The 22,364-nt window shown below is 51.2% G+C and overlaps 1 long non-coding RNA gene across 2 annotated transcripts; it reads right to left on the minus strand.

Annotated features, from left to right (window-relative positions):
* Positions 1 to 13,075: 13,075 nt before the first annotated feature.
* Positions 13,076 to 17,018, minus strand: LOC131402848 (uncharacterized). 2 transcript variants are annotated; one of them, XR_009219010.1, is made up of 3 exons: positions 15,353 to 17,017; positions 14,492 to 14,602; positions 13,076 to 13,138 (listed from the first exon to the last, which is right to left on the minus strand). It is a non-coding gene; the product is annotated as an uncharacterized LOC131402848 (long non-coding RNA). The 2 variants fall into 2 exon arrangements; XR_009219011.1 differs by lacking the exon at positions 13,076 to 13,138 and adding an exon at positions 13,310 to 13,915 and having other exon boundaries at positions 15,353 to 17,018.
* Positions 17,019 to 22,364: the final 5,346 nt, after the last annotated feature.

Genomic DNA, 22,364 nt, shown 5'->3' on the forward strand with positions numbered 1-22,364 from the left:
AGCTGCGGATGACTCTAGTGGCAGGAAAGCAGCAAGTGGCAGTTGGAGCAAATAGGAGGGGTCACATGAGACAAATGGCAGAGACAGCATCAGCAGCACAGAAAGGATTTCTCCTCTTAAGTCGAGAGAAAGCAACAAACCAAAAACCTGCGCTTGCCTTGGAAACAGAGCAATGAAGACTCGAATGCGAGAGCCTGCCCTTGTGTTGCTGACATTTTAGGAAGGACAGGCAGGTGCTAAAGAATCAAATTGAGTAGAAGACATGGCATATTAGGTGATAACGAATGTTCTGGAGAAGAATAAACAAGGCAGGGTAAGGGGTGATGGGTGTGGGAATGGGGGGCACACTTGCCTAGACACACACTCTCGGTGGGAGTGGTCACCTGAGCACTGAGGAGCCCTGGAGGAGAGCTCTGTAGGCAGGGGGGGCAGAACGGGCCATGGCTCTGAAGGCGGCATGAGCACGGTGAGTGTGAGAAGCGACCAGGAGCCAGAGTGGCCCGAGTGCAGTGAGTGAAGCCAGAGAGAAGGGGGTCAAGGCCATCAGGGGTCAGAAGGTGGAGGGAGTCGAATCCACCGTAAAGAGTTTGGTTTCCCTTTCAAAGGACAGAAGCTGCCATGGGGAAGAGGAGAACAGAGGGAAACCTGTGGGAGAGCATGGCAGGGACTCGAGGCTGAGGATGGTGAAGGCTGCCCCCGGGCAGCGGTGGAGGTGGAGACGGAGAGGTGGGGTGGGATCCGGGACCTGTCCTGCAGGCAGAGACCGTGAGACGTGCTGATGCCTGTGGGTGTGAGAAAAGAGAGGAGTCGGCATGGGGACGGGAGCCCCAGGTGAGGGGTGGTGTCCTTCAGCGAGATGGGGGGAATGGCAGAGGAGTGCCTTTGGACGGGAAATCAGAGTGGGCCTCTGTGAGAGTTAGGTTTCAGGGCCCCTCAGCCAGCAGAGTAGAAATACCAACTGTTCGGAGGAGACAGGTGTCTGCGCTCAGAGGAGCGTTCACGGCTGCAGATAGAAGTACGCAGGGGCATCGGGGAGGGAAGTTCCCGTAGCAGAGACGATGTCCAAGGGCCGAGAAGATGCCACAGGGTAGACTCCATGGGCCTGTTTGCGGCGAGAGCCCATCTTACAGATGCAGAAGCTGAGGCCCAGAGAAGTGAAGTGAATATTTACCTCTTCCTTTCTCTGGAGTGGAAGGGTCAGTAATCAGCCCAGGCCTGCCTCTGGTGTCCTGGGCTTGGAGGCCTCACAGATGAAAACAGTAGAGAACAGAAGCCAGGTGTCCCATGGGAGCCAGGTGACCAGGGGAGCACAGGAAGCCTCAAGCAGCTGTCTTGAAGGTCCACTGAGCCTGAATCCATTTGTGGGGTTGGGGGTGGTGGGGGCGGGTCGAGGGGGCTGGGAGGCCCTAAAAGATGGTGTCTGTAGCTGGCGTGGGTTTTATGGTGGCATTTCTAGGGGACAGAGATGAAGCTGGCCTCTTTTCTTTCCTCTTGATACTTCTCCTGTCCCCATTTCTTTCTTTGTTTTTGGCAGGGAGGGCCCGGGGGTGATGCCAGTTCTCAGGTTTTAGGGCAGCTCCTAGCTCTGGAAGCGGGGTTGCCTTTTAGAGCCAGGAGGAAGGGCCGAGAGGCCCAGACGTCGCTCCGGGCTCGAGGGCCTCACACGTTGCCATTTGTGGATGCGTCGTGAGGCTCCTCCTCAGAACCAGGGCTGCTCAGGGAAGAGCTCACTTCCTAACGTGCGGAAGAATACTTGCCACAGTGGCTTGAAATGGGCCTCTCGAGGTGACATTTCGGTGACTTTTTCCCCTTCCTGAAGACGCATATAATTTTTACATTCCAAACGGGTATAGAACTGTACCTGGTGAAGAGAACAGATCTTTGAAGGCGCTAACCTCGAAAGCTCCCTAGGTGTCAGTGACCGAGGGAGGAGGGGGTTCTTCTCACCTCCGTCTTGCCTTTGAGAGAGGAGCGGCGTGTTTCCACTTTTGTGAACTTCCGGGAACCCCGCTGCCACCCCGATCCCTGGTTTGGCTGGGAAGGTGGGAGGTGGCGAAGCAAACATCCCGTCACCAGCGAATCCCGTCGAAGGCCGCGCTTGGCAAATGAGTCTGCAAAGAAACAGTTCACGCCACGCGTGGAGCCCTTGACCATGGTGTCGCGAACGTGCTCAGAGCCCAGAGGTGGGCAGGGGTGGACGGGGACGAGCGACTCCTTCTCCACTTGGGCCCTCCTGACCACCCGCAGCTCTAGGGGAACCCCCCCAAAGGGCCCCCGCTCAGTGCGGCTCCTGTGCCATGCCACGGTGCACCCCACTTCCGTGGGCACCTCTTATTAAATGTGTGCCCAGATGGTCCCTCAGGATGGGGCCCCCCCTGTTGTCCCCACCTAGAAGTCCAGCCCCGGGAGGCAGGCTGCGGTCCTGCGCTGGACTGAATGTCCACTGTCTGGAACGGGGACTGCGGCGTTGGCGGCTCACAGGTCAGATTTACAGGAGGAAGGGAAGGGCCTGGCTGCCCGCAGTGCCAGCTCCTGGTGCTCTGTCACCCCACACTCACACAGCAGTGCCCTCCCCTCCTCCGTGCCGTGCTTCCTGCTGTCGCCTCCCTCAGGCTGCAGGGGCCTCTCTTCCCACCTGCCTCCAACCTTCAAGTCCTCCCTGTCCTTCAAGGCCTCGTCCAGGTGCCACTCCCTCTGGACAAGCCGCCCCCTGCCGCCCCCCCCCGCCCCCGCCACCGCCCCCCCCGCCCTCCCCGCCTCCTAAGTACCCCATCACGTGCCCCCTCCTCACTGACTGTTTCCAGGAGGCCCACCACCACCACCACACACCCTTTATCGAGTAGTGTAGCTTTAGAGGCAGTCCCGAAGATGGTAGTACCGTACCTTCCTCTCACTATGTTCTGCTTCCATACTGGGGAGGCGTGTTGAGTCTGCCGCTGGGATCTTCACTAGGATTGTCTTGACTCTGTAGATCCTGTTGGGAAGAGCTGACATCTGCCGAACAATACCGAGTCAACCTATGAAGAAACATGGAGGAAGTCTGCATTGCTGTTGGTCTTCTGTGATTTCTTCTGTCAGCGTGTTGTAGACCTCCTCACATCGATCTTGTGCGTAAGTGTTTAGATTTACACCTGTGTGTGTCATTTTTGATGCTGATATCAATGATGTGTTTGTAACTTTAAATTCGAGGTGTTCACCGTTAGTATAGAAGAGAGTTGAGAATCATTTTCAAGCCCATTCATTAGCACGGTGATTAAGTCTTCCACAACCTGTGATGAGGCTCTGTTCTGCCTCGGGCTGTCTCTTCTGGCCTGGGATCCCTGGTCAGGAAGGTAGAGCCAGATCCAGTCCCCTGGGTGTTCACGGCACTCTTGATCCTACCGTCCCCCGGGGAGTGGAGGGTTTTGTGGGCTGTAAGCAGCGAAGAACCGCCACCGCCCCACTCTCCCCAGTTTGTTGCTGCGTCCCCGCTGTCCCCATCCGCGAGAACGCTTGGTGCCGCTGTTCGCAAACCAGTCGGCTAAACGACTTTTCACATCTGATCCCGTGATCGTCTGTTTTCTTTGCACTCCAGACGAAACCTAAAATCTGCAGATTTATTTTCACATACACAATACTGCTACCACCTTGTATGGGCAGAACTTTCCGTGGACTCTACCCCCCCTTCTGCTCTGGGGAGACTTTGGCCAGGAGGGCCAATGGCCCTGGGAGGCCACCGTCAAGCTGTTCCCTTCTGTGAAGGAATTTCCGACCCGGCGACATGATGCAGGGAGCTCAGCTTCCAGGCGTCCTCTATGGGGAATGTGGATCTGAGAATTTCTGCCTGTTCTTCCAAGGGGATACGCAGGGAAGGGGAATTCATGCGACCCACAGTGGACATGTCCTGTGGTTTGCCTCCGACGACAAAGGGAGAGGCAAGTCCTGGCTGAGCTCCCTTCCTGTGACAGCCAGGGAGAGCCAACGCTACGGAGAGATGCCACAGCCTCGGAACAAATGCGTGGCTGGGAGTGTACAGCCGAGTCAAGGGAAGGAGCACAGGCCTGTGAGACCAGAGCCAGCCTTGGGTCCTGCTCCAAATCCCAGAGAGGTGATCTGCAGTGTCCTGGAAAGGGAGGAGCTGGCTCGATCTCGGTGGTTCTTCTTTTATGATCGGAGTTTCGTGGGTGCAGGGGAATGTGCTGGAGTGGACCCCACATCCCCGGCTCTGCCTTGAGCATGAGGAAGAGCCATGGGGCTCTTATCCCCCAGTTCTGTGCCGGGGAAAGAAAGAGGCTTCCAGAAAATTCCCAAGGACTGAACTTGACTGTGAGCTCCCCGTGAGGCTGGGCCTGGAGGGAGCAGAAGCAGATACTGATAAGCCTTCCAGAACCGTGACTCCCCGCACAGGTCACACGCACATCCGTGGACACACACCATTCCTCACAACCACAGGGCAGACGCACGAGGTCAGGCGATTACCCTTCTCATGGGCTCCCCTCCCACAGCATCCGTTACGAGAGGTTGCATGACTGGGAGATACATTTAAGTACTCGTATATATCTTTAGCTGCTCTTCTGCTCTTTACTGTTACGTCTTCTCAAGCCGAGGAATATTTCCCGAGACGACCTTGAAGAAATTAATTGGAAATCTGAAGACTAAGGAGGGACTGCACTACGATGACGTGTATGTCCACATGCAGATCTGGAAAAAGTCGCAGGCTTAGTACAATCCACTAAAGTAGACTTTTGGTGCTCACGTAACTCAGTCATGCTTTTCTCTGCCTTCACACTGCACGTGTCGTGATAGGGACTGGATAGGTCCTGTGATAGGTATTGGAGACTAAGCGGTGACACTGACAGGGAGACGCTTGAGCAGAGACCTGAAGGGAAGGAGGGAGACCAGCACGTGGGTCTCACAGGACAGGGATTCAAGGCAGAGAGAGGAGGAAACGTCAAGCCCTGGGGCAGGAGCATCTTGGCGCACTCGTGGAGCAGGAAGGAGGCCTGCGAGGCTGGGGCAGAGCGCGTGAGGGCCCAGCTGTGCAGTTCGACCGGGGAGGTAACCGGGGGTCAGATCCCGTAGGGCTCCTGGGGCATGGGTGTGTTTGACTTGCACTCTGATGAGTGGAAAGCTGCTGGGGGCGTGAGCTGAGGACGGACCTGACTGGATCCTCTGGAGCTGGGTGGAGAACCGACTGCACGGCTGAGGGCAGGAGAAGGAGCTTGGTTAGGAGCAGCCACGCTCATGTTGTCAAAAGGTGAAGGCGACTCTGAACAGGTAGGGTAGCGGGAGGCAAGGAATGGCCGGATGAGGGCATTACTCTGATGCTGGGAATGAAGGCTTTGCCGATGGGGTGGAGGTGAAGAGGAGAGAGGGGAGAGGTCAAGAAAGACCACAAAGCTGGGGCCTGAACCCCCGTCGGGGTGGAGTTGCCCACGTGGAAAAGAGGGAGAGCGGGTTCAGGGGAGAATTGGAGTATGGTGTGGGCTCGTTCGATGTCCACGTGGGGATGTCACGGAGGCAGCTGGGTGGGTGTGAGTCCGGACTGTGTGGCAAGGTGTGGAAAGGATAAATAAACGTGGAAGTCACGACAGCACAGATGTCATTGAAGTCCGGAGACTGGCTAAGGTCAGCAAGGGCTCAAAAGCGGTCCAGGATCTACGTCCTGGGTCAACACTGATGCTGAGAGGTTTGGGAGAAACACAGACGTCAGCGATGGAGACAGAGAAGGAAAGGCTACTGAGGTCAGAGAAACACGCCAGCCGACGACAAGACAATCCTCGAAAGAGTAGAATGGACCGAACCGGCAACGAAGTGATGGAAGCATTTCAAGGAGAAGGGACCGACTGTGTCGAATGCAGCCAAGAGAGTCAAGGGTGAGTGATGGACTTTTCCTACAACGGCACTGTGATAGTTACACAACTCTGCACTTGTACAGAGAAAAATCAGTGAATTGCGTATTTCGGTGTGTGAATTGATGACACTAAATTGTGCCTCAAGAAAACGGTTTCAAAATAAAAGGGCATTTAGCGTGTATCTACCCAGCATTTCTACTCCCGGGTATTCTTCCCCCAAGGTAAATGAAACTACGTGCTTATAAGGCAGACGTATACGTGAATTTTCACAGCATCTCTGTTCATAACATACCACGCTTGAACTAACGCAGAAGTACATTATTATGTGAAGGGCTGGACATTTTGGGATATATTTACATGAGGTCAAAATACTCAGCCTTCAAAGGAGGGCGTACTGCTTATTCAAATAAAAATATATAGATCTCAAAAAACATTGCTTTGAGCAAAACAGACAGACATCGAACTGTAGGCCGTGATTTACTTCCTTTTCATGAAGTTCTGCCACGACCCAACTGAAGGATGTCAACAGAAATGAAAACAGAGGCTGCGCATGTCGAGGGTGGTTGGGTCTCAATTGAAACGTTGCAGAGGGCTGTTTTCTGTAGTCATGGGAATGATTCATATAGGGGAGGGGGTTTGGACGCTCTAGGGGTTCGTGAAGTGTCGAAGATTGGTCAAGTCACGCAGCTAATGTTGACACGTTTCACTCTATTTTCATTTGATTTGACTAAAAAGCGAAAAGAAAGAGGGAAATCAGAAGGAACACTGAACCGTCATGGAGCTACGCATAGTTTATTTACAGATCTCCCCCCAGCCCCACCATGTAAGTGACCTTTCCAGACTGTCAGTTGCCGGTCGGGTTCCAGGCGGAATGTCGGGAGCCGACATTTGTTGTGGCTGGTGTTGCCACGGTGACTGGGCAGAGCCCTGTGGTGGGTCAGTGCCATGGAGGGGCTGCCGTCCTCTGTGGAGCTGGGCTTTGGGCCGATCCTCGGCAAGCTGGGCGAGGTGGTGGTGGCGCTGCTGCCCGATGGCCTGAGTCCACGCCTCACTTGCCACAGCCTCCAGTGGGAGACAGTGATGCGCCCACCTGTCGTCGGTTTACTGGTGGGTCTCTTATTTCTCTTCAGACTTGTTCAGTCTGTTAGAAGTCGACGTTACGTGAGACGTGAAAAGCGGCTGGCAGAAGCAGTGGCTGCAGCGATTGAGGAGAAATGCCAGCTCATTGACAAGCTCAGCGCTGCTCAAGAGGAGTATATGGGGATCGACTCGTCTTCAGAGAACGCCAGGCTAGAGAGAGAGTCGCTAAATATACCCGGCCTCACAGACGCTTACCGAAAGGTGACGAGGACCAACTCAGTGCTGATGGAGGAATTAACTGGCCTGGTTCGAGAACTGAAGGCAGAGAGAGCCAAACGGTCGAAAGAAGAAGGAGAGATGGCCGAGATGCTAAAAGCGCTCGCGTCCGTAGAAGCGGTCGTGAGATCCAGCACGTCACGAGGAGCTTTGCCAAAGCTGCCCGGAGGCCGAGAGCCAAGCCCTGCTGGTCCCTTCCCCGGCGGTGGGCCTGGGTCTTAGAGCGGGCCTGTTCTCTCCCCCTCCACGCAGGCCTCCCAAGCCGCCTGGCTGCCTCCAGCCAGCTGGACCTCCATCGGAGCGTTCCTGAGGCCAGTGGATGCAGGGGAGCCCCTTCGCTGGGCTGGAGATCCTCTACCTTCGCCTGCTGGACACCGCAGACGGCTCCTTCGCGGTCAGTTCCTCCAAATCGACAGACTTTTGGAATTCCTAGAGCACACCGAGAAAAGTGGGACTTTGTTTCACTTCACGGACTGTTTGGATTATCCCTCGTTAGTAGTGAAGAAGAGACTGATCTTTTCCTTAAATTGAACCTTCATCAAACGACCTTTCTCTAGACGGTATTGTGTAAATATTATGTATATATTAAACTTCAGTGAATTATTAACGGTGTCTGTCTCAGTGTTGCATTGAAAGTTGTAAATGTGCGCCATGTAGCAGTCAAGACTTTTAGCAATCGACAGCAGTCTTGTTTCAGAGTAGTATTCCCAAGAGTCGCGACTCACAGGTCGAAGGAGCTTTCTTGGACTAAGTATGTAGTGGTTAGAAAAAGAAAAAGCTGATCGATCTCTTTGGGGATCAAGTTACATTGCCTGGTTAGAGAGAGGTTTGCCTTATTTTGTGACTTGATTCTAATGTGGCAACGGCTAAACAATTTTAAAGAAACAAATGATAAACTACGTGGAGGTTTGTCCTTGCACTACACGAAGGCCGAGGGAGAGTTTACTGATGAAGAGGAAATCACCTTTGACATGTGGGGGGAACCTCCTCGTTGCTGCCCTCGGCCCCCTCTACTCACCAGCTAACGCTCCACACTGGAAAGCTGAGGGAAGTCTCAGGGGTTTCTCTCCCATGTGACGAAGTGAGGGTCTCGATCATTCCTAGTTTCACTCACAGATAATGTCCCCCAGTTAGGCAACGAGCACCAGCTGCGGATGACTCTAGTGGCAGGAAAGCAGCAAGTGGCAGTTGGAGCAAATAGGAGGGGTCACATGAGACAAATGGCAGAGACAGCATCAGCAGCACAGAAAGGATTTCTCCTCTTAAGTCGAGAGAAAGCAACAAACCAAAAACCTGCGCTTGCCTTGGAAACAGAGCAATGAAGACTCGAATGCGAGAGCCTGCCCTTGTGTTGCTGACATTTTAGGAAGGACAGGCAGGTGCTAAAGAATCAAATTGAGTAGAAGACATGGCATATTAGGTGATAACGAATGTTCTGGAGAAGAATAAACAAGGCAGGGTAAGGGGTGATGGGTGTGGGAATGGGGGGCACACTTGCCTAGACACACACTCTCGGTGGGAGTGGTCACCTGAGCACTGAGGAGCCCTGGAGGAGAGCTCTGTAGGCAGGGGGGGCAGAACGGGCCATGGCTCTGAAGGCGGCATGAGCACGGTGAGTGTGAGAAGCGACCAGGAGCCAGAGTGGCCCGAGTGCAGTGAGTGAAGCCAGAGAGAAGGGGGTCAAGGCCATCAGGGGTCAGAAGGTGGAGGGAGTCGAATCCACCGTAAAGAGTTTGGTTTCCCTTTCAAAGGACAGAAGCTGCCATGGGGAAGAGGAGAACAGAGGGAAACCTGTGGGAGAGCATGGCAGGGACTCGAGGCTGAGGATGGTGAAGGCTGCCCCCGGGCAGCGGTGGAGGTGGAGACGGAGAGGTGGGGTGGGATCCGGGACCTGTCCTGCAGGCAGAGACCGTGAGACGTGCTGATGCCTGTGGGTGTGAGAAAAGAGAGGAGTCGGCATGGGGACGGGAGCCCCAGGTGAGGGGTGGTGTCCTTCAGCGAGATGGGGGGAATGGCAGAGGAGTGCCTTTGGACGGGAAATCAGAGTGGGCCTCTGTGAGAGTTAGGTTTCAGGGCCCCTCAGCCAGCAGAGTAGAAATACCAACTGTTCGGAGGAGACAGGTGTCTGCGCTCAGAGGAGCGTTCACGGCTGCAGATAGAAGTACGCAGGGGCATCGGGGAGGGAAGTTCCCGTAGCAGAGACGATGTCCAAGGGCCGAGAAGATGCCACAGGGTAGACTCCATGGGCCTGTTTGCGGCGAGAGCCCATCTTACAGATGCAGAAGCTGAGGCCCAGAGAAGTGAAGTGAATATTTACCTCTTCCTTTCTCTGGAGTGGAAGGGTCAGTAATCAGCCCAGGCCTGCCTCTGGTGTCCTGGGCTTGGAGGCCTCACAGATGAAAACAGTAGAGAACAGAAGCCAGGTGTCCCATGGGAGCCAGGTGACCAGGGGAGCACAGGAAGCCTCAAGCAGCTGTCTTGAAGGTCCACTGAGCCTGAATCCATTTGTGGGGTTGGGGGTGGTGGGGGCGGGTCGAGGGGGCTGGGAGGCCCTAAAAGATGGTGTCTGTAGCTGGCGTGGGTTTTATGGTGGCATTTCTAGGGGACAGAGATGAAGCTGGCCTCTTTTCTTTCCTCTTGATACTTCTCCTGTCCCCATTTCTTTCTTTGTTTTTGGCAGGGAGGGCCCGGGGGTGATGCCAGTTCTCAGGTTTTAGGGCAGCTCCTAGCTCTGGAAGCGGGGTTGCCTTTTAGAGCCAGGAGGAAGGGCCGAGAGGCCCAGACGTCGCTCCGGGCTCGAGGGCCTCACACGTTGCCATTTGTGGATGCGTCGTGAGGCTCCTCCTCAGAACCAGGGCTGCTCAGGGAAGAGCTCACTTCCTAACGTGCGGAAGAATACTTGCCACAGTGGCTTGAAATGGGCCTCTCGAGGTGACATTTCGGTGACTTTTTCCCCTTCCTGAAGACGCATATAATTTTTACATTCCAAACGGGTATAGAACTGTACCTGGTGAAGAGAACAGATCTTTGAAGGCGCTAACCTCGAAAGCTCCCTAGGTGTCAGTGACCGAGGGAGGAGGGGGTTCTTCTCACCTCCGTCTTGCCTTTGAGAGAGGAGCGGCGTGTTTCCACTTTTGTGAACTTCCGGGAACCCCGCTGCCACCCCGATCCCTGGTTTGGCTGGGAAGGTGGGAGGTGGCGAAGCAAACATCCCGTCACCAGCGAATCCCGTCGAAGGCCGCGCTTGGCAAATGAGTCTGCAAAGAAACAGTTCACGCCACGCGTGGAGCCCTTGACCATGGTGTCGCGAACGTGCTCAGAGCCCAGAGGTGGGCAGGGGTGGACGGGGACGAGCGACTCCTTCTCCACTTGGGCCCTCCTGACCACCCGCAGCTCTAGGGGAACCCCCCCAAAGGGCCCCCGCTCAGTGCGGCTCCTGTGCCATGCCACGGTGCACCCCACTTCCGTGGGCACCTCTTATTAAATGTGTGCCCAGATGGTCCCTCAGGATGGGGCCCCCCCTGTTGTCCCCACCTAGAAGTCCAGCCCCGGGAGGCAGGCTGCGGTCCTGCGCTGGACTGAATGTCCACTGTCTGGAACGGGGACTGCGGCGTTGGCGGCTCACAGGTCAGATTTACAGGAGGAAGGGAAGGGCCTGGCTGCCCGCAGTGCCAGCTCCTGGTGCTCTGTCACCCCACACTCACACAGCAGTGCCCTCCCCTCCTCCGTGCCGTGCTTCCTGCTGTCGCCTCCCTCAGGCTGCAGGGGCCTCTCTTCCCACCTGCCTCCAACCTTCAAGTCCTCCCTGTCCTTCAAGGCCTCGTCCAGGTGCCACTCCCTCTGGACAAGCCGCCCCCTGCCGCCCCCCCCCCCGCCCCCGCCACCGCCCCCCCCGCCCTCCCCGCCTCCTAAGTACCCCATCACGTGCCCCCCTCCTCACTGACTGTTTCCAGGAGGCCCACCACCACCACCACACACCCTTTATCGAGTAGTGTAGCTTTAGAGGCAGTCCCGAAGATGGTAGTACCGTACCTTCCTCTCACTATGTTCTGCTTCCATACTGGGGAGGCGTGTTGAGTCTGCCGCTGGGATCTTCACTAGGATTGTCTTGACTCTGTAGATCCTGTTGGGAAGAGCTGACATCTGCCGAACAATACCGAGTCAACCTATGAAGAAACATGGAGGAAGTCTGCATGCTGTTGGTCTTCTGTGATTTCTTCTGTCAGCGTGTTGTAGACCTCCTCACATCGATCTTGTGCGTAAGTGTTTAGATTTACACCTGTGTGTGTCATTTTTGATGCTGATATCAATGATGTGTTTGTAACTTTAAATTCGAGGTGTTCACCGTTAGTATAGAAGAGAGTTGAGAATCATTTTCAAGCCCATTCATTAGCACGGTGATTAAGTCTTCCACAACCTGTGATGAGGCTCTGTTCTGCCTCGGGCTGTCTCTTCAGGCCTGGGATCCCTGGTCAGGAAGGTAGAGCCAGATCCAGTCCCCTGGGTGTTCACGGCACTCTTGATCCTACCGTCCCCCGGGGAGTGGAGGGTTTTGTGGGCTGTAAGCAGCGAAGAACCGCCACCGCCCCACTCTCCCCAGTTTGTTGCTGCGTCCCCGCTGTCCCCATCCGCGAGAACGCTTGGTGCCGCTGTTCGCAAACCAGTCGGCTAAACGACTTTTCACATCTGATCCCGTGATCGTCTGTTTTCTTTGCACTCCAGACGAAACCTAAAATCTGCAGATTTATTTTCACATATACAATACTGCTACCACCTTGTATGGGCAGAACTTTCCGTGGACTCTACCCCCCCTTCTGCTCTGGGGAGACTTTGGCCAGGAGGGCCAATGGCCCTGGGAGGCCACCGTCAAGCTGTTCCCTTCTGTGAAGGAATTTCCGACCCGGCGACATGATGCAGGGAGCTCAGCTTCCAGGCGTCCTCTATGGGGAATGTGGATCTGAGAATTTCTGCCTGTTCTTCCAAGGGGATACGCAGGGAAGGGGAATTCATGCGACCCACAGTGGACATGTCCCGTGGTTTGCCTCCGACGACAAAGGGAGAGGCAAGTCCTGGCTGCGCTCCCTTCCTGTGACAGCCAGGGAGAGCCAACGCTACGGAGAGATGCCACAGCCTCGGAACAAATGCGTGGCTGGGAGTGTACAGCCGAGTCAAGGGAAGGAGCACAGGCCTGTGAGACCAGAGCCAGCCTTGGGTCCTGCTCCAAATCCCAGAGAGGTGATCTGCAGTGTCCTGGAAAGGGAGGAGCTGGCTCGATCTCGGTGGTTCTTCTTTTATGATCGGAGTTTCGTGGGTGCAGGGGAATGTGCTGGAGTGGACCCCACATCCCCGGCTCTGCCTTGAGCATGAGGAAGAGCCATGGGGCTCTTATCCCCCAGTTCTGTGCCGGGGAAAGAAAGAGGCTTCCAGAAAATTCCCAAGGACTGAACTTGACTGTGAGCTCCCCGTGAGGCTGGGCCTGGAGGGAGCAGAAGCAGATACTGATAAGCCTTCCAGAACCGTGACTTCCCGCACAGGTCACACGCACATCCGTGGACACACACCATTCCAGCGAGAGCCAAACGGTCGAAAGAAGAAGAAAAGATTGCCGAGATGCTAAAAGCGCTCGCGTCCATAGAAGCGGTCGTGAGATCCAGCACGTCACGAGGAGCTTTGCCAAAGTTGCCCGGAGGCCGAGAGCCAAGCCCTGCTGGTCCCTTCCCCGGCAGTGGGCCTGGGTCTTAAAGCGGAGCTGTTCTCTCCCCCTCCACGCAGGCCTCCCAAGCCGCCTGGCTGCCTCCAGCCAGCTGGACCTCCATCGGAGCGTTCCTGAGGCCAGTGGATGCAGGGGAGCCCCTTCGCTGGGTTGGAGACCCTTGCCTTCACCTGCTGGACACCGCAGACGGCTCCTTCGCGGTCAGTTCCTCCAAATCGACAGACTTTTGGAATTCCTAGAGCACACCAAGAAAAGTGGGACTTTGTTTCACTTCACGGACTGTTTGGATTATCCCTCGTTAGTAGTGAAGAAGAGACTGATCTTTTCCTTAAATTGAACCTTCATCAAACTACCTTTCTCTAGACGATATTGTACAAATATTATGTATATATTAAACTTCAGTGAATTATTAACGGTGTCTGTCTCAGTGTTGCATTGCAAGTTGTAAATGTGTGCCATGTAGCAGTCAAGATCAGCTGGAGAGAACCTCAAACTCCTGGACAGGGTGTCCATCTGGTTTTCCAAACTCAGAAAGGCTAAATCCCAGTGATGCGTGAGGAAGTCTGCTTTTCATGGGGGAAAGAAAAATAATCACCATGAACAACCACAGCACATTCCCCAGCCCTTTTTGCAGAACCAGGCACCAGGTAAGCACCTGCCTTGGCTGATTCCATGATTTCCTAAAATAACTTTATGAGGTTCATCTTCTTACCAACCCACTTTTCAGAAGAGCAAAGTAAAGCTCACAGAGGTGTGTTGACATTCCCCAGACACACGGTTGGTAGATGGGACACTAACCACTGTGCTCTGGAGGCGGCAGCACTCGCCTATGGGGCAGCTAGTCCAGTACCTGTTGGGTGGTGGTGAAGACCTGGTACATGCATGGGAAGGCGGCAATGTAGGAGATGTTTCTATCCGGGAAAGCTGGTACCAGGGACTCTACCACCTTCTCCATTGTGCCTGCCTTGGGGGTCGGCATTGAGTAGGCCTCATCCCGGGAGAGGGTTGACTCCTTTTCACACCAAGTGGACGAGGAGGAACAAATAGTGAGTGGCATCACCATGAGCCACCAGGAGGATCAGGGTCTGGAGCTCAGACCAGAAACTCCCATCACCTCAGGAACTTGGGCAAGAGGAGGGACATGAGTGCCCACACAGAAAAAGGTTCCAGGCTTTAAAAGCATCATTTGATTTTGGGGAGAGTGATAAACAACCAGTACCTTCAAGGCTTTGTGTTAGCTGAGAAACAATAGCACCTCCCTGTATTGATAGCCTGTGTTAAGAGCATTATCTCAGTGAGTCATCAACAAACGTCCCCACTGTAGATATTGAGAAACAGAGGGTTAGGGATTTCAAGGGGCTGCTCAAGATCACACAGGTCAGAACTGAGAACTGCCCCTACCATGGGCTGCATGACATTCCCTCTAAACTACCTGAGGCTTCATCAGCACCTGGCATGAAGCGGAAGGCTCTGGGGAAACCACATTCCTGGAAGGAACCCAGGGGATTCAGCAGATTGACTGGGTTCTGGGTTCACCCCGGTCCTCTCAGTGTCCTGGGTATGGAGACCACTATGTGCCCACACTTACCCCAGACCAGTGTTGGCCATTGTTCATCGCCAGATGCATCTGCCCCTTGTCTAGTGAGATGGAGGAGTTGAACCCATCAACCAGCTCCTTGACAATGTCCTGGGTGGAGCTCTACAAAGACAGAAACCAGTACCGTGCCAGTAAGCATGAGGGGCCATCCACCCACTTGGTGGTTCTATGTTACAGCAGACCCAGCAAACTAACACAGTCTATGAGGACACATTTAAGATGTTCCTGCAGCACTGCTGAAATGGCAACAGAATTGAATCATGTCAAGGTCCGACAACATTGAAAAGCTGAATTGCTGTGGCAAATGACTTCCTTTATGGGATATTATGAAGTCACATTAAGGCCACAGCTCCTGACCTGACAGCCCTACAGTGATTTGATGCAGTCTGTGAAATGACAAGTTGCACAGAAATGTATAGAATTGGAGGAACCAAGCTAATCGAAGCCTGGATTCCTCATCCACAAAACTTGTGAGCTATTAAATATTTGTAGTTTTAAGATGCATGGTATTGGGGCAACGCTTTCAGAGAGGAAGGGATAACTAACAATCTAACAGCCCCCAAGATCTGGCCCTGCCCTCCTCCTTCTGCTCCTCTCTCTTCCCAGGCTCGCTCCAGCCACACTGGTCACCTTTCTAACCGCCTCAGGTCAAACTCACTTCTGCCTGCAAGTCTCTGTACCAGTGGTGCCTTCTCCCTGACACACTGCTCCCAGACTTGTGCAGGGATGGCTCTCTCTTGTCATTCTAGTCTCAGTAAATGTCACCCCAGTGAGGCCTTTCAGATCTTCCTACCCAGCGACTGCCATCTCATCTCTCACAACACCCTGCTTTGTTTTCAGGTTAGCACTTACTCTTTTCTTTCACATGTCTTGCTTCTGTGCTTTTGTCCTTCTCTCCTCCAGACTGAAAGCTCCTGGAAGAGAGAGACCATTTGGCACCTGGCACAGGGTGAGCCATAATCTCGGAATAAATAAATAAATAAATCTCCGAATAAATAAATAAATGGGGAGATCTTGGAGCTCTTCTTCCTGCCTCTGCCCAGCTCATTCTGTAGAAATGATCACTAATCGTAGGAGGTGCATATTGTTTCTGAAGCAGAGGCGTGGCCGAAATGACATTCTGCATGGCTCTTCCTGCCCCAATTGCTCCAGCAAAGCTCAGTGGGCACCATGAACCAGGAGGCTGCCTGTCCCCTGGTGGCCAGCACTAGCACTGCAGCCCCAGGCAGGAATCTTTCTTTGGGTGACCTCAAGGCAAAGGCTCTCCGGAGTCCCAGGAGTAAAACAGCAGGCCCTGAAGGATTTCAGGGCTGTGGAAGGGACCTCAGAAGACACTCCTGCCGCCCTCTTTGCCACTCCCCTCTGGGGTGTCTAGTTTTCTCAGAAGGCATCCTCACCTCAGCCAGGGCAATGATTCCCCCTACTTCCAAATGAGGACCCCAAGGATCCAAGTATGAGTGGTCTTGTTCCTGGACCCTTAACTTTCAGTCCCTGGCTCTGTCTTGTTCTTCCCTACCCCAAGTCCTCATTCCCCAAGCTCCTCTCTGCCACGAAGGACCTTCAGGGAGTGGGAAGCATTTATCCATGTCCTTGGAGGACAATGGGTCATTGGTAGAGAATCAAGGTCTACAGACTTTCCAAGCATGCAGAACCCTTGGGTACTGCCATTGCAAGAGCCCAATTTGTAGAGAAGGAAACTGAGACCTTCTCTCCTGTAGTCCCTGTCTATACTAGGGGATGAAGTATGCTCGGTCCACTTCCAGGAGCCTAGCACAGTAGACTGCAGGACCCCAGTCCCTGTCCTCTGGAGACTACTATGGAGTTGGCCCCTGCCCAGGCAGGACTGTGGGAAATTTAAGGATCGCCTTCATGCTATGGACCTCTGGACATGTTGCCGGGAGAATGGATGCCCCTACTCTATTGCAGAGCTGGCTCCAACCCCTCTCTCCTCTTTCCCTTGTCATTTTCAGGGTGTCTGCTCTTCTTAACCACCCTCCCATAGTCCCCAGCTGGAAGTCTGCTTCTGTTTGTGCATGCCTGCGTGCTTGTGGGGATGCAGGAAGGAAAATGGTCCAAACTGGGAGGGGTTGGGTAGGATCCTAGTCCAAACTAGGATCTTAGGGGCTTTCATTTCCAAAGTAAACATGACTGGAGGAGTTGGGCCCGGGCCTATGAAGCCGGTGTCCTCACTTTTCTTCTTGACTCTGACCACATACTGTGCCCTGGGCCTGCCTCTTTCTGAGCCTCAGTTTCCCAATTATACAAAGAGGGGCTGAATGCAGAATTTCATAAGCACAAGCACAGCAGGGCATGTTTTCAGGCTCCATCGACACTGGATGGGGTGTTGGAGTGGGCGAGCTCAAGTGGGCACAGGTGCACAGGCCTCCTAACATGGGCAGATGCTGGTGGACATGGAGCGGGAGCAGCCAGGTCTCCTGTTGAAGGCCCAGTGCTCACAAGCAGCCCCAGGACTGTGAGTGCCCCTGAGCCCTGCCTTGCCGCTGGCATGAGCACTGCACCAGCTGTTCTGCTCATGAGATGAGTTCTTTGAGATCCTCTACCTGCAGCCTCCGAGAACCCCATATCTTCTGCAGCCCCATGGGCACCCCCAGTGCAGTCAGGCAGGTCCTCAGGGTGCTGGACCTGGTGGGCCTGCAAAGTCTGAGAGGAAGGAGTCCCTTCTCTATTTTCCCCTGGCTTTGTTACATCTTCAATATGACAATTTTGTCATGGTATGACTGAGCTTGAGCATATTTTCATACATTTAGGACTATTTATATATCATTTTCCGTGAACTGTGGGTTCGTGTCTTTTGTCAATTTTTCTACTATGTGTTATTTTTCTTATCAATTTCTAGGAACTTTTTCTAATTGGGGATATGAACCCTTTTGTGACATGAATTACAAATATTTCTTCTCAGTTTATCGTTTCTTCCTTCTTTATTGTGATGTTTTCGTTTGGTTCAGGTTTTTTTTTGGTATTTTTATTTGTTTGCTTTGCTATGTATTGTTAATATGTCACTTCTCCCCTCATTGATCTACAGATTCATACAATCACAATAAAGTATCTCAGCAGATATCTTGTGGACACTGACTATGCAATTTCAAAATCTCCATAGAAATACTAGTGGCCACATTTAGTCAAGACAATCTTGAAGGAGAATAAACTTGGAGGGCTTCTGCTACTAGATATGAAGCCTTGGTATAAAGCTACAGTCATCAGGGAGGTGTGCTGTCATAGTGCAGGGACAGCCACAAGGAGAAGTAGAAAGAATAGAGTCCTCCTGGGACCCAGACATACGAACATTTGTATGTGACAGAAGAGGCAGGCAGAGCACTGGGGAAAAGACAGTCTTCTCAGTAAATGGCCCAGGGGCACTGGTTACCCACACAGGAAAGAAATTCATCTTGATTCCTACTTATACCATAAACAAAAGTCAACTCCAGGTGGATTTTACATCCAAATGTGGTGTTTAAAACAATGACATTTGTAGTAGATAATACAGGATAATATTCTCATGACTTTGGGACAGGCAAAGGTTTCTTACACAGATCACAGGGTACATTAAACATAGAGACAAAAATTAATAAATTGAACCTTAAGAGAAGTCAAGATAGCGGCATAGGCAGACTCGGAACTCACCTCCTCCCATGGCCAGCAGACATACAACTATTCTTGGAAAAATTACCCCTGAGAGAGAACTGAAAACTAGATAAGCGGAACCCCTGCAACAAGTGGCAGTCCTAACTGAGGTAGAAGTGGCAGAAATTCCCTTCTGGAGACAAAAAACGTCACTTTCACAAGCCACAAGACTTCACGGCCATGCAGAGGGAACCCAAAGGTATGCAGCCTTCCCTGGAGGAGTGGGGGACCTGAGCCAGGGAGGGGAGTGTTGCTGCTATAGGCAATTTTTGGACACAACACAACTGAGACAAGTGTCGTAATATCTGGCTTTGCTGGCTACTAACAACAACAGGGAGTACCCCTAGAAAAGCTGAGTCACAAAGAATTTAAAGCCGGCTCTTAAAGGGCCCATACACAAATTCACCCATTTCAGAAAGCAACCTAAAATCACCAGAAAGAAAGGTGCACAGTCCTTTGGTGAAAAGAGACTCACCTGATAGGCTCTGGGTGCATCTCCATGAAAGGTGAGACCTCTCGAGGGACTGGGACATTGGTGGCAGCCATTGTTGTGACCTGGCATGGGTATGGGCATGCTGACATACATGCTGGCAGACACCATTGGAGTTCTCCCTGTGACTTGCTAGTCCAGGGTCTGCCTCACCCACTAGAGCACCGATTTAATCCAACTCAGCCAAGGAAAGCAGCCCACCCTAAGGACTGGCCCCACCCAACAACAAGCCTTTGGGCAACTTGTGGGCCTGCAGAAGCAAGCTGCCTGGATTCTCTGCAGCCTGGCAAGTGGGTCCACCTCTGTGGGGCAGGGTGTGCATGAGGAGTGGGTGGAGCGTGTGGGGCATTATTGGAGTCTGTGGGGCTCCTGCCTTGCAGCAACTGGATCCACTTCAGGGGGTCGGGGTGTGCGTACCAGGCAGGACTGTGTTGACTGTGTGTGTGGCCCTGTGGGTGGTGGGGCTTGTCAGCTGCAGAAGACGTGTGCTTCTCAAACAGCCACATATGGGATCAGCCCCACCTTCCAAAGCCTGAAACAACTGGGTGCTCTTGTGCCTGGGGCCAGCCCCACCCAGCTGCAATCCTCAGAGAGCAGACAAGAGCCTTATAGGCCAGAGGCTTATAGCAATTGTAAGCCCCTGAGCCTAACAACCAGCTACACTGGTGGCCTACTCACCTAATAGAAAAACTGCAACAGGAATGTGCTATTAGATCTTGCAGCCAACTGTGCTGGGGCTCCCCACACCCGATAAAGAGACTGAAGGGCCCACAACAACCACACGCAGCTGAGCGTTATAACCAGCTGGCCACGGAGACAGCTTAGCCTCCCTGGGCACCTATGGCAAGAGCAACCCTGCCACAACAGAAGGACACATGTAGCCCAGAGAGGGGTCACTCCTGGAATATTTGGAACTGGTGATGAGAGGGAAGCACACTGCTGGGCCTCATAAGGCATCTCTTACATAAGGCCACCTCTCCAAGATCAGGAGACGTAGCTGACCTACCTAATACATAGATAAAAGCACAGAGAAAGAGGCAAAATGAGGAGGCAAAGGAATATGTTCCAAGTTAGGGAACAGGACAAAATCCCAGAAAATGAACTAAATGAAACAGAAATGAGCAATCTATCTGACAGAGAGTTCAAACAAAGGGTCATAAGGATGCCCACCCATCTTGGGAGAATAATGGATGAACTCAGTGAGAATGTCAGCAAAGAAATGGAAGATATAAAAAAGAACCAATCAGAAATGAAGAATACAATACTGGAAATAAAAAATTCACGAGAGGGGCTTAAAAGCAGAGTAGAGGATACAGAACAGATCAGCAAGCTGGATGAAGGAGTAGAGGAAATCACCCAAGCTGAAGAGATAAAAGAAAGAAGAAAAAGAGTGAGAACAGTATAAGGGACCTCTGGGACAATATCAAGTGCATTAACATCCGTGTTATAGGTGTCCCAGAAGGAGAAGAGACAGACGAAGGGGCAGAGAATCTATTTGAAGAAATAATAGCTGAAAACTTCCCTAACCTAAGGAAGGAAGCAGACATCCAGGTACAGGACGCACAAAAAAGAAAAACCCAAAGAGGCCCACACAAAGACACATCATAAGTGAAATGTCCAGAATTAAAGATAAAAAGAGAATCGTAAAAACCACAAGAGAAAGACAAGTTACATACAAAGGAAACCCCATAAGGCCATCAGCTGACTTCTCAGCAGAAACCTTACAGGCTAGAAGAGAGTGGCATAATATATTTAAAGTGCTAAAAAGAAAAAACCTACAGCCAAGAACACTCTACCCTGCAGGATGGAGAGATAAAGAGTTCCCCAGACAAGCAACAATTAAAGGAGTTTGTCACCAAGAAACCAGTCCTGCAAGAAATGGTAAAGGGACTCATTTAAGGGGGAAAGAGAAGCTCACAAATAGGAAAAAATTATCTATTTCCATGATAAGAGGGTAATGATACAAACACACAAAAAAGAGGTTACACAAGATATCAAAAACATAAAATGTGGGAGAAGGGGAGTAAAAGAGTAGAGCTTTTAGAAAGAAGTCAAACTAAAGAGACCATCAACTTAATACAGATTGCTATATATGTAGGTTATTATATATGACCCTCATGGTAATCACAAACTAGAAACCTATAATAAATACACAAAAAACTAAGAGAAAGGAACCCAAACATAATACTAAAGAAAGTCATCAAATCACAAGGGAAGAGAGAAAGAGAAGAAGAAAGGAACAGAGAAGAACTACTAAAACACCAAAAAATGGCAGTAAGTACATACTTATCAATAGCTACTTTAAATGTCACTGGACTAAACGCTCCAATTAAAAGGCATAGGGTGGCTGATTGGATAAAAAAAAACAAGATCCATATATATGCTGCATCCAAGAGACACACTTCAGACCTAAAGACACTCACAAACTGAAAGTGAAAGGATGGAAAAAGATTCTCCATGCAAACGGCAATAAAAAGAAAGCTGGGGTAGCAATACTCATATCAGACAAAATAGACTTTAAAACAAAAACTGTAACAGGAGACAAAGAAGGGCACTACATAATGATCAAGGGAACAATCCAACAAGAGGATATACACTCATAAATATCTATACACCCGACATACGAGCACCTAATATACAAAGCAATTATTAACAGACATAAAAGAGAAATAGACAGTAACACAATAATAGTAGGAGACTTTAACACTCCACTTACACCAATGGATAGATCATCCAAACAGAAGATCCATAAGGAAACACTGGCCTTAAACGACACACTAGACCAGATGGACTTAGTAGATATATACAGAATGCTCCATCCAAAAACCGAAGAATACACATTCTTTTCAAATGCACGTGGAACATTCTCCAGGATTGATCACATATTAGGCCACAAAACAAGTCTCCATAAATTTAAGAAGACTGAAATAATACCAAGCATCTTTTCTGACCACAACATTATGAAACTAGAAATCAACTATAGGAAGAAAATCAGAAAAGCTACAAATACGTGGCGATTAAACAAAATGCTACTGAACAATGACTGGGTCAATGAAGAAATCAAAGAAGAATTCAAAAAACAAATGAAATGAAATGAAACAAATGAAAATGAAAATATGACATGCCAGAATTTAGGGGATACAGCAAAAGCAGTTCTAAGAGGGAGGTTTGTAGCAATACAGGCCTATCTCAACAAAAAGAAAAATCTCAAATAAACAATCTAACAGTGCACCTAAAGGAACTGGAAAAAGTGGAAAAGAAGAACAAACAAAGCCCCAAATAAGCAGAAGGAGGGAAATAATAAAAATCAGAGCAGAAATAAATGAAATAGAGACTAAAAAACAATAGAAAAAAATCAATGAAACCAAGAGCTGGTTCTTTGAAAAGATAAACAAAATTAACAAACCTTTAGCTAGACTCACCAAGAAAAAAAGAGAGAAGGCTCAAATAAGTAAAATCAGAAATGAAAGAGGAGACATTACAATGGACACCTTAGAAATACAAAAGATTATAAGAGAATACTATGAAAAGCTATATGCCAACAAACTGGATAATCTAGAAGAAATGGATAAATTCTTGGAGTCATACAACCTTCCAAAACTGAATCAAGAAGAAATAGAGAATTTGAATAGACCAATCACCAGTAAGGAGATCAAAACACTAATCAAAAACCTCCCAAAAAATAAAAGTCCAGGACCAGATGGCTTCCCTGGTGAATTCTACCAAACATTC

Source organism: Diceros bicornis, unplaced genomic scaffold (genome assembly GCF_020826845.1).
Source record: "Diceros bicornis minor isolate mBicDic1 unplaced genomic scaffold, mDicBic1.mat.cur scaffold_312_ctg1, whole genome shotgun sequence".
In the NCBI taxonomy this organism is placed as follows: domain Eukaryota; kingdom Metazoa; phylum Chordata; class Mammalia; order Perissodactyla; family Rhinocerotidae; genus Diceros; species Diceros bicornis.